The sequence below is a fragment of the Choloepus didactylus genome, chromosome 15 (genome assembly GCF_015220235.1).
Source record: "Choloepus didactylus isolate mChoDid1 chromosome 15, mChoDid1.pri, whole genome shotgun sequence".
In the NCBI taxonomy this organism is placed as follows: domain Eukaryota; kingdom Metazoa; phylum Chordata; class Mammalia; order Pilosa; family Megalonychidae; genus Choloepus; species Choloepus didactylus.
In genome coordinates this window covers 8,587,732-8,601,697 of record NC_051321.1, presented here as the reverse complement: position 1 = coordinate 8,601,697, position 13,966 = coordinate 8,587,732, and the positions used below count along the sequence as shown (strand labels likewise).

General features: G+C 39.8%; 1 non-coding gene across 1 annotated transcript; it reads left to right on the top strand.

Annotated features, from left to right (window-relative positions):
- Nucleotides 1-921: 921 nt before the first annotated feature.
- On the top strand, nucleotides 922-1,023 carry LOC119511024. Its single transcript, XR_005212115.1, has one exon. It is a non-coding gene; the product is annotated as a U6 spliceosomal RNA (small nuclear RNA).
- The last annotated feature ends 12,943 nt before the right edge of the window (nucleotides 1,024-13,966 follow it).

The window sequence follows — 13,966 nt, the reverse complement described above, 5'->3', positions numbered from 1 at the left end:
GTCGTAAATACTTATTGCTTGAATGTGGACTGAAAATAAGACCTATGGTAAAACGGGTCCAAATAAAGTTGCTCAGTAGATAGCCTTGGTCCTGAAGAATTAAGTGATAAGAAAATCTGACTTCTTTAAACTACCCTGTCCTGCAAGCCCTCTTGATAAAGCTTCCTTCCTAGTCAGTTGGCTCTATTAATCAGTGCACATTCTGCATAATGTAGAGTCAAGATAAATGACTGGGAGTCAAAAAAGACTTCCGTTCAGGACAAAGTGTGCCCAGTATTAGCTGGGTAACCTTGAGAAGTCTCTTGGCCCCTCAGAACCTCTGTACCTTATCTATTAAATGGGCTCGAGGCTCCCCTTGCAGGGTGGTTGAGTGAATTGAATGAGAAAGGTAGGTGAAAATGTCTTTGCAAACTGTAAAGCTCCACAAAAGCAATTATCTCGCAGCTGGTCTAACCACTTTTTTACCTCTTCTCTGGTGAAGTGCCCTAAGATGCCAAGGCCACATGCCTGAAGAGAGTTGCGTGCAGTCTGCCTGAGGAGTCTGGAAAGGCCCAGAAAGCCATCCAGTGAGTGTCACTTCTGTCATGGGATAGGTTTTCCTCCAAGGCCATGATGGGATTTTGCCAACCACATGTCAATGCAAACTCATCTCCTGGGGCCAGGATGGCTGACTGCTGGCCGCAGGACTGGAAACGTGGACATGGGAAATATATGTTATTCAAAGAGCAATGCCTACCTTTTAGAAAGGGCCATTGCTTCAAACTTTAACCTTTGGCTGTTGTAGAAAATTATTTGTGGCCCTTTCCTGGGGAAAACACGTGTGAGGGAGCCTTAAAAAATTAAGATTGGCCAAAGGCATTTTTACCCTAAAAAAGCTGTGAAAATATTTGGTTTTGTTTTACAAAACTGTCACCATTATGCTTGCTTGGGCAGCACATACACTAAAATTGGAATGATACAGAGAAGATTAGCATGGCTCCTGTGCAAGGATGACATACAAATTGTGAAGCGTTCCATATTTTTGTTCTGCAGGCTGAAAGCAAAAGAGCGAGTGGCTTGGACTAGTGTGAAGAAATGATGATTTTCAGTGAGGATGAATAATAGGGTAAAAAGAGACAACAGCAACAAAAAGATATGACATATAAAAACCAGAGGATAAAATGGCTGAAGTACTGCCTTCACTGTAATGACATTGAATGTTAATAGATTAAACTCCCCTATCAAAAGACACAGATTGGCAGAACGGATTAAAACAAAGTGATGATCCAACTATGTGCTGTTTATGAGAGACTCATCTTAGACCCAAAGACACAAATAAGTTGAAAGTGAAACACTGGAAAAAGATATTGCATGCAAATAGTAACCAAAAAAGAGCTGGGGTATATATACTAATATCGGACAAAATAGACTTTAAATGCAAAACTCTTATAAGGGACCAAGAAGGACATTATATATTAATAAAAAGGGCAATCCACCAAGAAGAAATAACAGTCATAAACATTTATCCAACTAACCACAGGGCCCCAAAATACATGAGGCAACACTGGCAAACAGAGGGAGAAATAGACATCTCTACAATAATAGCTGAGGACTTCAAAACACTACTTATCAATAGATAGAATATCTGGACAGAGGATCAATAAGGAAACAGAGAACCTAAATAATATGGTAAATGAACTAGACCTCACAGACGATGTACAGAACATTGCACCCTGAAACAGCAGGATATATATTTTTCTCAAGTGCTCATGGATTGTTTTCCAATGTAGACCACATGTTGAGTCACAAAACAAGTCTTGATAAATTTAAAAAGATTGAAATTATACAAAGCATCTTCTGTGACCATAATGGAATAAAGCTGAAAATCAGTAACAGGCAGAGAACTGGAAAATTCACAAATAAACGGAAGTTAACACACTCTTAAACAATCAATGGGTCAAAGAGAAATTGCAAGGGAAATAAGTAAATAAGACATGAAGACAAGAACACAACGTATCAAAACTTAACGGGATGCAGCAAAGGCAGTGCTGAGAGGGAAATTTATAGCTCTAAATGTCTACATTAAAAAAGGAGAAAGAGCTAAAATCAAATATCTAACTGCACACCTAAGGGACTAGAAAGGGAACAGCAAACTAATCCCAAAGCAAGCAGAAGGAAAGAAAGAATAGAGCAGAAGTCAATTAAACTGAGAATAAAAAACAATAGAGAATTAAAAACAACAAAACCAACATTTGGTTCTTTGAGAAGATCAATAAAATTGACAAACCCTTAGCTAGAGTCACAAAGAAAAAAAGAGAGAAGAAGCAAATAAATAAAATCACAAATGAGAGGGGGAATACTATTACTGACCCCACAGAAATAAAAAGGATCATAACAGTATATTATGAACATCTGTTTTCCAACAAATTAGACAATTTAGATTAAATGGACAAATCCCTAGAAACACGTGAACAACCTACACTGACTCTGGAAGAAATAGAAGATCTCAACAGACCAATTACATGTAAAGAGATAGAATCAGTCATCAAAAACTTCCCAAAAAAGAAAAGCCCAGGGCCAGATGACTTCCTGGATGAATTCTACCAAGCATTCCAAGAGAAATTAACACCAATCCTGTTCAAGTTTTTCCAAAAGATTGAAGAGGAGGGAACACTACCTGACTGATTCTGTGAGACCAATATCACCTTAATACCTAAGCCATATAAAAATACTACAAGAAAATAAAAGTACAGACTAATTTCTGTTATGAATATAGATGTAAAAATCCTCAATAAAATACTGAACTGTGTAGGCGAAGGTGGTTAAAAGAACCTTTAGGATGAATATATTACTAGAATAAAAATTAAAGGATAGAACATAGGACTGTACAACACAGTGAATGCTACTGTAAGTGATGGACCATAACAGTACAAGAATGTTCTTTCATGATTGCAGCAAATATATGATACTGATGCAAGGTGGTAATAATCAGGAAAAATAATGGGAAAAAGGCAGCTAATGTAAATAATGTATGATAGAACTATTTTAATAAACTTTCATCAAATGTTAACAAAGGTAACTACTGTTAAAAAATAGTACAGTTATTTTTTAAGTGCGTTGTCAATTATAACAAGGATTATCAACTATTTACCACACTTGTTTAATCTATCCCTTTCTCCCTTTTGAAATTATTACTCTCTTCCTTTAAAGCATATCCCAAACATCTCATCATTTCAGCCACCCATAAATACGTCTATATATATATATTTAAAAAACAAGGACATTTTCTTACATAATCACAGTGCCATTATCTCTCTTAATGAAATTAATAATCCCCTAATGTATCTAGTGCTTTGTCCATTTTCCATTGTCCTTGGTTGTCTCAAAAATGTCTATTTATGGTGGAGAGCTCTCTTTTAACTAAGTGATGAGACTTGGCATTGTTAGCAGGGGCATGGACTGTGGCAATTCAATTATGAAGTGGATGACATCACCCACGAAGTATTCTTATCAAACGTTTTGACTTGACTCTAATCAAGTCTTCAGAACTAACTTCCAGTTAGTTCACAGGATATATACAGGAGCAAGTTGAACTATATCACAAGATAATGTCAGACATATCTAGAATATGGGACATTCTATGAGATACCTGGCCTAATTTCTCCAAAGAATCAGTGTCACGGGAAAAAAAGGTGGAGGGACCATTCCAACCAAGATTATAGAAACATAACAATCTTGACCGGCTTCTCCTTTGAAAAAACTTCTATTAAAAAAATGAGATATCTGGGGAATTTGAATACGGATGTGTTAGCTGATACTACAAGATGATTGTCAGTTTTCTTAGGCACAATGACGGTATTGTGGTTAGGTAAGAGAATCTCCTGATTTTTAGGAATATGGGGTGGATGTTTAGGAGTAAAGGGTAGTAATGTCTGCAACTCACATTCAAGTGGCTCAGAAAAAAACACAGATACAGAGGGCGGTGTGGGGTCCCGGCAGGCCGCGCCCTCCTCAGGGGCGTGCAGCAGAGGGCGGCGGGGCCCCGCCACGGGAACCCGGACCGAGCGGCAGGGCCGGTGTGCGGCTGAGCGGGTGCTCCCGGGCGGGGGGCTAGGGTGGCGGAAGGGGGTCCCGGCATTGGCGGCGAGCGTCAGGGCCGCCCGGAGCGGGGTGAGAAGTGCCCTGCCGGGGAGGCTCCGGGGAGGCAGACGGGGTCGGGACCCGTGGGCGTACAGCAGCCTGCTGGTCTTTCCAGTTCGCCAGGAGAATCTGCATCCAGGGCGTTCAGGCTGTTGGCAGAATCCAGTTCCTGGCCGGGGCCCGCGTAGCTCCTAGAGGCCTCTCTCAGTCCTTGCTTGTTGCCCTTGCATTTTAGAGCTAGCATCTGCATGAATCCTTCCCTCTGCTGCATCTTTTCAGCCCCGTCACCTCTACTTTTAAGGGCTCATGTGATTGGATTGGGTCCAGCCAGGCCCTGGCCATGCCCAGCCTCAGAGCTCAGCCCAAGGAAGCAGAGATGGAGCTGACAGGACTGGGGCCCTGCCCTGGAACCCCTGCGTCCCAGGCCTGTGTGAGTGACGTGCCTGCTGCCGCCCACCCTGGATCTGCATTCCTTGGTTTCCTCTGCTGCCACGACGCTGTGCCAGGAGCCATCCACCCTCACCGTCAGCATCCAGCTCCTGATATTCAAGGAAATCTTGTCAAAACCCTGGCCGAACACAAGCTAAGCCTTCCACAATCAAGCAAACAGCAAACCCTGTGGAAAGTGAAGAATCTCATTTTCCGAGTCACCCTGTTATATTTCAGTGAGATTACAACAGAAATTCAAAAACATACAAAGGATTAGGAAAGTATAGCCCAATTAAAGGAAAAAATCAGAATTGTCCCTGAGGAAGCCCAGACATTGGACTTACTAGGAAAAGACTGTAAATCAACTGTTTTAAATGTGTTCAAAGACCTAAAGGAAATCATGGACAAAGGGCTAAAAGAAACTAGGGAAATGATGCTTGAAGAAAATGAGAAAATCAATAAAGGGATATAAATTGTTAAAAGGAAACAAATAGAAATTCTTAACTTGAAAAATACAATATCTGAAGCAAAAAGTTCATTAGAAGAATTGAACAGCAGATGCAAGTGGACAGAAGAAAGAATCAGCAAACTTGATAGGACAACTGAAATTATCCAGTCTAGAGGAATAGAAGAAAAAAAGAATGAAAAGTGAAGAGAGCCTAAGGGACTGATGGGACACCATCAAGCATGCCAACATACACATTGTGGGAGTCCCAAAAGGAGAAGAGGCAGGGGAGATGGGAGATTGGAGAAGAATATTTGACGAAACAATGGCTGAAAACTCCATAAATCTACACATCCAAGCAGCTCAATGAACTCAAAACTGCACAAACTGAAAGAGATCTAAACTGAGATACATTATACTCAAATTGTTGAAAGACAAAAGAGAGAATCCTGAAAGCATCAAGCAAGAGGTGACTAATCATGCATAAGAGATCCTCAATAAGACCAATAGCCGATTTCTCATTAGAAACCATGGAGCCCAGAAGGCAGTGGGATGACATATTAAAGTGATAAAAAAAACTGCCAGTAAGGTAACCATTAAAAAATTAACAAATATACACACAAAAGGAAAGAAGGGAATCAAAATGGCCCACTGCAAAATAACAACTAAATATTAAAAAGTAGCTATGGAGTAATTAAGAAACAAACATATAAGACATACAGAAAACAAATAGCTAAATGGCAGAAGTAAATCCTTCCTTATCAGTAATTATTTTAAACATAAAAGGGGAGATTAGCAGAATGTATATTTTATTTTATTTTTTTTGGATTTTGTTTTTTTAAAATTCATTTTTATTGAGATATATTCACATACCATGCAGTCATACAAAGTGTGCATTGAGTTGTTCATAGTAGCATTATATAGTTGTGCATTCGTCACCAAAATTAATTTTTGAATATTTTCGTTACCACACACAAAAATAATAAGAATAAAAATTAAAGTGAAAAGGAACAATTAAAGTAAAAAACAAACAAACAAACAAACAAAAAAAACAAAACAAAAAAAACACACAGATACAGAAAATAACAATACGGCAAAAGATGAACAATTGTTGAATTTATGTAATGGGCATGTGGGTGTCTGTTATACTATTCTTTCAACTTCTCAGGATATTTGAAATTTTACATAATAAAAAGATGAGGGAAAAATAAAAGTAAAACAGGGCTGATAATTCCTACTCTACTCAACAAGCAGGGTGATACTAAAAGTATTTAATGACTAGCATGGAAAATTAGTTAATATAGAAATAAAAATTAATGTATTTTCTTTTATTCTTGAAAAAAACTAAAATATAGAGATTTCATTGGTATATTATATGTACATGTGTATATATATTTATGTATGTGTATATATATATTTAATAAAAGATTTAAGGGGTATATATTAGGTACAAATAATTCGAATCATTCTAATAATTTTCAAATCATTTTGTGTTGTTTAGAAATTGCCAGTGTGATCTTTTGTTTGACACAGCTATCACTAGCTAAACAGCGCCCCTGTCTGGGTCAAGATTTGACTTAGGGAATTCGATGAAACTCTTCCAGTGGCTTCCTCATTAAAGCAATAGCCTTGGGTGAGACAGGCTCAATAAGTAGAGAATGTCTCTTAATATCAACAATCTTGTTTGTGGTGTTGGATTCTCTTTCAGCTTCCAGTAAATCCAAAGCAGCTACATGAAGAATTTTCCTGACATCTCTCATACTATAAGGTTTTTATATGGTCAATGTCTCTATTATCACTATGATGAAAATAGTTTGGCAGAATGTTGTATAAGTTGGCTTTGTTTTATTAATCTTTTTGACTTAAATCCACAGAGCTTTGCAAACATCAACTTGCCAAGTTTCAGGATCAAATAAATTTTAAAACCTCAAAGTTTATTATATTTGTTCAAGTTTATTATCAAACAGAAAATATGTTCTCATATATGTTCTCAATTTACGAGGATTTTCCCCTTAGGAATTGCTTCTTTATCTTGTTTCAAAAGGCATATCATGTTTCTTTGTTTTTCTAGTACCTTCTGCTTCTTTTTCATGGTTTCCCTCATCAGTTTTATATGTTCAATCACTTTTTATTATTTAGTCAGCTTTAATAATCAAAACATTTCTTTCCTGTAGACCTAAGGAAAGTACTGTTAGGATATCATTTGCTAAAGCCACATCTCTTTAAGTGTTTTCATTTTCCAAATGTTTAACTTCTCCTATTTAATAATTTCTATTGAAAATAATATCAAAGACTCAATGTAATTTCCAAAGTGCTTTTTGTAGCTCTAGTACTTCAGACTGCTCATTGACATCCAAATATTCTTCTAATATTTAACTTTTGGGTGCCCAACTGTTTATATATTTTTAAAATTTCTCTGACATTTATTTTATGTGATAGTAAATATACTGTTTATTGAGAAAAGATTTAAAATGATATAAATGATTACATCTTTTATTGCATCATTCACAATTGTCCACTTAGATTCAAATTAAAACATCCAGAAATTTTTCTGAACTTTGGTCAAAACTTGAGACTCTCTTTCTAGCATTTCACCAACAACATCTACACAAAATTTATAATTATTTCTTGCAAATTCTTCTTAATGGAATAATTTTTCTTGAGCATTCTGACAGTAAAGCTTGATATATTATTTCAAATATTGATCCATGAGTACATCAAAAACCATTAAATGTCTTTAAAATAATAAATTTCACTTCTGGGTAAATTATTAAGATACTTCTATATGTAGGAGATAAAGTTTATCAATAATGATTGAAATTTTATTGCCTTGATTTATGTTTTCCAATGTTCTCCTATTTTAGCATATTTATTTTGCAATGAGTTTTTTCACTCGTTCAGTTTTTTAATAAGAGTTTTATTGATATATAATTCACATACCATAAAATGTACTCTTTGAAAGTATATAATCCAGTTTTTAGTATATTCACAATTTTTCACAACCATCACCACTATCTAATTTTAGGATATTTCATCACCCCAAAAAGAAACCCTGTTCCCACTAGCAGTCACTCCCCATTCCTTCCTCACTCTAGCCCCTGGAAACCACTGATCTATTTTCTGTCTCTATGGATTAGCCTGTTTTGGACATTTCATATAAATGGAATCATACAATATGTGGTCTCTTTTTACTGGCTTCTATCACTTAGCACATTTTTAGTACTTTGTTCTGTTTTATTGCTGAACAATACTCACTTGCATGGATATACCATGTTTTGTTTATCCATTAATCAGCTGATAGACATTTGGGTTATTTCTACTTTTTGGTCATTATGAATAACACTTCGCAAAAGTCCGTTAACTCTTCCCATTAAGGGATGGAATCTCTTTTGCTACTCCTGGAGTCTGAGCTGGCCTTGTGATTAGTTTTGGCCAATAGAACGTAGCAGAGGTTTGATGCTCTGTTCTCCCTCTTGGAACCCTTTCTCCACCAAGCACAGGATGGTTTGTGGAGGACGAGTGACATTCATGGAGGAAAACTCAGTTGTTCCAGCCAAGGCCATCTGAGACCAGTTTACAGTAAACTGTCCCCTAAACATATGAGTGAGCCCTGTCAAGATAAGCAAGTCTGCCTGCCTAAAATGCCAACTTGAAGAATTATGAGCTAAATCAAAGGTTGTTGTTTTAGGCCACTATGTTTTGGGGTGACTTTTTGGGAAGCAATAGGTAACCAACACAGGTAGAAACAAGTCTGAGCATTACTGTTCAGTTTTGGAAGAGTTTGAGCAGAAATGAAGTTAAATCTTCTTGGAATGTTTGGTAAAATTCCCCTCTAAAGCCATCTGGTCATGGGCTTTTCTTTGTTGGGAGGTTTTTTATTAATAATTCAGTCTTTTCACTAGTAATTGTTTTGTTGAAATCTTCTATTTTTTCTTGATTCAATGTAGTTTGTGTGTTTCTAAAAAATTTTCCATTTCATCTAGGTTATTTAATATGTTGGCATACAGTTGTTCATAGTATCCTCTTACAGTTCTTTCTATTTCAGTGGGGTCACTGGTAATGACCCCCTTTTCATATCTGATTCATTATTCATATCCTCTCTCTTTTTTCCTATGTCCATCTAGCTAAAGTTTTGTCAATTTTACTGATCTTTTCAAAGAACCAACTTTTGGTTTTGTTGATTCTCTCTATTGTTTTTTTCATTCTCAATTTCATTTATCTCTGTTCTAATCTTTCATTTCTTTCCTTCTGCTCACTTTGGGTTTAGTTTGCTCTTCTTTTACTAATTCTTCCAGCTTTGAGGTTAGATCTCTGATTTGAAATCTTTCTTCTTTTTAATGTAAGAGTTTAGAGCTACAAATTTCCCTCTCAGCACTTCCTTTGCTACATTCCATAAGTTTTGGTATATTGTATTTTCATTTTCATTTGCCTCAAGATATTTCCTAATTTTGCTTCTGATTTCCTCTTAAACAACCATTGGTTGTTTAAGGCTATGTTGTTTAATTCCCACATATTGGTGAATTTTCCATTTCTCCCTCTGTTGTTGATTTCTTGCTTCATTCTGTTGTGTTCTGAGAAGATACATTGTATGATTTCAGTAATTTTTAATTTATTGAAACTTTTTGTGAGCTAACATATGGTCTATCCTAGAGAAAAATTCACGTGCACTTGAGAAAAAGGTGTATTCTGTTGTTGGGTGAAGTGTTTTATATATGTCTGTTCAGTCAAATTGTTTTAGAGTATCATTCAAGTCTTCTATTTCCTTATTGATCTTCTTACTATGTTCTGATGTTCTATCCATCATTGAAAGTGGTATATTAAAGTTTCCTACTATTAATATAGAACCATCAATTTTTCCCTTCAGATCTGTCAGTTTGGGTTCAGATATTTGGGGGTGCTGCTCTTTGGTGCATATATATTTATAATTGTTACATCTTCTTGTTGAATTAATCCCTTTATCAGTATACACTGACTATCTTTTTCCCTTATAATTTAAAGTCTATTTTATCTGATATTGATATAGCCACCCCAGCTTCCTTTTGGTTACTCCTTGCCTGGTATATATTTTTCCATCCTTTCAATTTTAACCTACTGTATCTTTGAATTTAAGGTGCATCTCTCGTAGACAGCATATAGTGGACCATGCTTTTTTATCCATTCTGCCAACCTCTGCCTTTTTATGCATGACTGTTGCACATTTGTTAAGGATGAGGAAATCACAAAGCATGGTGCAGTTTTCCCAGTTGGCACCGAGGAAGAGCTGCCACCATCATGAATCTTTGGGCCAAAAAGTTGGGAAGAGTGGAATAAAGTGCCCCCAAATGGAACAAACCTTTCAACATCCAGGTCACCAGGAAAACCTAAGGTCAGGGTCCCAGCATCCCATCCTCCCACGGGGCGCAGGTGTGCAGTAGGAAGAGCCCCTGCTGCAGCGGAGGGGCCGTGGCATGAAAATGCTGTGATCTCGAGCAGAACGCAGACGCCTCCTTGGAGCTCGTTTCCATCCCCTGCAAAAGTAAGGGGTGGGATTAGACTCTGAGTTCCCATTACCTCCCAGCTTTGATGACTCTGCCTTCCTGGAAAGGTGCAGACAAAGTAAATGTTCATAAGCCTAGTTGTGCCTCAGGCCCTCAGAGAAAAGACTCCTGAGAGATGTCTTGACAGAGGTCCCTTGAGAGAGCCCAGAATCTTCCTCCTCCTCTGGGTGGATTTTGTGTCTAAGGCTTGGCTTTCATATCCTGGCCATTGCCTGAAACCAGGATCTGTGTCTGACCTGCCCTTCTGGGATTTGTGACTCTGCTACCCCAGATGGTCCAATATCCCGGGTTCCTGTAGGCAAGGGCAGGTCCCGAGAGAGGCCATGCAGCCTTTGAAAGGATAAAGACCTAGATGTAAGCCTGACATTGACTGGGCAGATGGTGTGAGTCCTTGGAGGGCAGGCTCATACTTTCGCACAGCCAATCGCTCCACCAATGTTTGAGCGCCTGCTGTGTCAGACACTGAATTAGGTGCACAAGACATAGTCCCCACCTTAGTGGACGTAATGTTTTTGCCTGCCCCTCCCCCTTCCGTGTGGTTCCAGAAAGGCTCTCAGAGGATGCTGGGCACCCAACCACAGGGGTGGGCACGTGACTGAAGCTAGGCCAGTCAGACCCTCAAGGAGTTTCTTGAGCGGAAACTCACAGAGATGAAGACGACAGAGTGGTATCACCTAGTGGCCATATTCTAGAAAGATGGCCCAAGGCTTTCCTGTACTTGAGACCCCTTTTCTGTACTTGGGATGTCCTAGTCCCTGCACATCTGGGGCCCTGGCTCTTAGGCTCCTCCTTTGATGGAGTGTGCTGCTTAGACTCCTTCTGGTAAATCCTGTTTTTTTTGCCAAAGTCAGAAAGGATTAATTTTTGTTGCTTGCAACCAAAAAACCCTTGCTATACATGACTTTCAAAGGATTTTACAGTCTGGAATTCCAGAGAGCACCTGACACAGACCCACACCATGGGTGGTGCCCTCAGGGCCTTTCTGGCCACCTCTCCCAGGCTGGGAAGTGGTGTAGAACAGTGGCTCTGAGCTTGGGCTTTGGAGTCAAACTCACCTGGGTTTGAATTCCAGCCCTGCTGTTTCTTTAACTGAGTGTCTTGGGGCAAATTACTCAACCTCTCTGAGCATCATCTGTAGGTAGAGATAAATGATAATACCTTTTCCACAGGAATACTGAGAATATAAATGAGATACAGTACAAAAAAGCCCTGAAAACAATGACAGGAAGATAACAAACACTGAGTTGTGTTTAACATTGTCACTTGTGAAATCTTCATCCCAGAAGCTGATTATAGATCTACAAGCAAGCATGGCACTGAAAGCTTAGCAACCCCTGTGGTGGCAACTTCTCAAGAGATGGGGTCCCATGGAGGAGTTGGGGGCTACTGTGGGAGGCGGAGCCTCAGGGGGCTCAAGTCATCTCTTCCTCAGTTTACCTTTTCAATAGACTGGGCTTGGAGTAGGCTTTGGTGGGAATAAAGAGCTCCCTTCACTAATTAAAAAGAAGGTCATAAAAACCACAGGTTGTTCTAACTCAGCACTGTCCAATAGAACTTTCTGTGATGAAGGAAATGTTCTATATCTGCGCCATCCAATACAGTAGCTACTACCACACGTGGCTACTGAGCACTGGAAATGTGATTAGTGAAACTGCTGAACTGAGTTTTAAATTTTATTCCATTTTAACCGGTTTAAATCTAGATTTAGATAGCCACATGCCATGTCGCTAGTGGCTACCGTAATGGACAGCCAGGTGCTAAGCCCTGATTTCACAATAAGGGAACTGAGACAAGAGTAGCATTATGATTTGCCCAAGGTCCCAAAGCCAGTGAAAGAAAGCACCAGATACCAGACCTCCTGCCTCCTCTTTCAGCTGCGTCTGCTCCGGACTATCACAAATCCAGAGAATTTTAGCCCAGGAAAGGGTAACAGCGATCATATGGGACATTTGTCCCAGATGGAGGTAAACAAAGAACAGGAACATTTGCTCTGGCCCCCCCCAGGGTCTGGCATTCTGCACAGGAAGCTTGGCTGTCCTCAGCTTGGCTTGTGCTGCCCTTTGTGTTGTCCTGGCACCATGGACGCAGGCAGGTCGGAGCCGGGCAGGGCCAAGGGGACCTCGGCCTGGGGCAGCTGCAGTCTCAGCAACTCCTCTCCTGACAAGCAGGCCCCTTCCCACTGCCCAGCCTCGGATGGGAGGGGCTTGATCAAGCTGGAGGGCAGCCCCATCTCTGCAGCGCAGACCCCCAGCCCACCTGCTCCTTCCCTGGGCCTGCCCACTCCGAGGTACCCAGGTGGTGGATCCAATTAATCCCTGCTCTTTATCCGGAGGCTGGCACACAAATTTCCACCCACCCGGAGAGAATTGGGCACAGGGTTAGCAGTGAGGCTGAGTGACATCCAAGCCCTCAGGAGAAGGGACATCGTAGGAGGGATCCCTGGCACTTTTCTCCAGCCATCTGTCCCCATCCAGGTACACTTGGGCCTCAGCAGACACTGGAAATCATGCTCCGGGCACCTGGAGAGCAGGTGCAGCCAATTACGTCCTGCCTCTGCCCTGTCTCCGTGGCTGGGGGTTGTGGCATCTTCTTGCCCTCTCTCCTTTTCCATGTCCTTTCTCTCTCTCCTCCTTCCCCTCTCTTTTGTTTGAGTGAATTTTTTTATCAAAGTGTAGCATAAATACAGAAAAGGGCATAAATCATAAATGGACAGCCTGTTGAACTTCCCTGAAGTGAACTTGTGTAGGCAGCACCCAGGTCAAGCAATGGAGCCCTGCTCCCTAGAATACCCCCCCACACCCCCTTCGCCCTTACTCCCAGCTTCTTTTAATTGATAACATAATTAATTTTATCTGTTTATAAACATCTGTTTCTTTCGCTTAGCGTCATGTATGATTTTTCCACATTGTCGAGTACAGCAGTCGTTCCACTGTTGACGGATGTTTGGGAATTTCTGGGTGGGGAGTGGCTACAGATGATGAAAGTCTGATCATTCCCATTGCACGTTTTAGTAAGAATGTGTCATCCATCTGCATTTCCTTGGGGTACGTATCTTAGAGTGATTGTTGGTCATGGGATATGGCAAATGTTCAGCTCTAGTAGATATGGCCAACGGTTTTCCTGGGTTGCTGTGCCAATCCTCACTCCCAATGGCAAACTACAAGAGTTGCAGTTGTTGCAACCTCACCCACAGTTGGTATTTTCAGTAAAAAATTGCAGCCATTCCTGTGAGTGTGTAGTGCTGACTCATTGTGGTTTGAAGTTGTACTTCCCTGGAAACCAGTAAGGTTAAGCACTTTTCTATGTGTTTAATGGCAATTTGAATAAGTTGTGAAGTTCATGTGTGAGCCTTTTACCTTTAAATTTACCTTTCCTGTTTTGCTGTCTGCCTTTGTATTATTGATATGTAAGAATTCACATATATTCCAGACAAGAG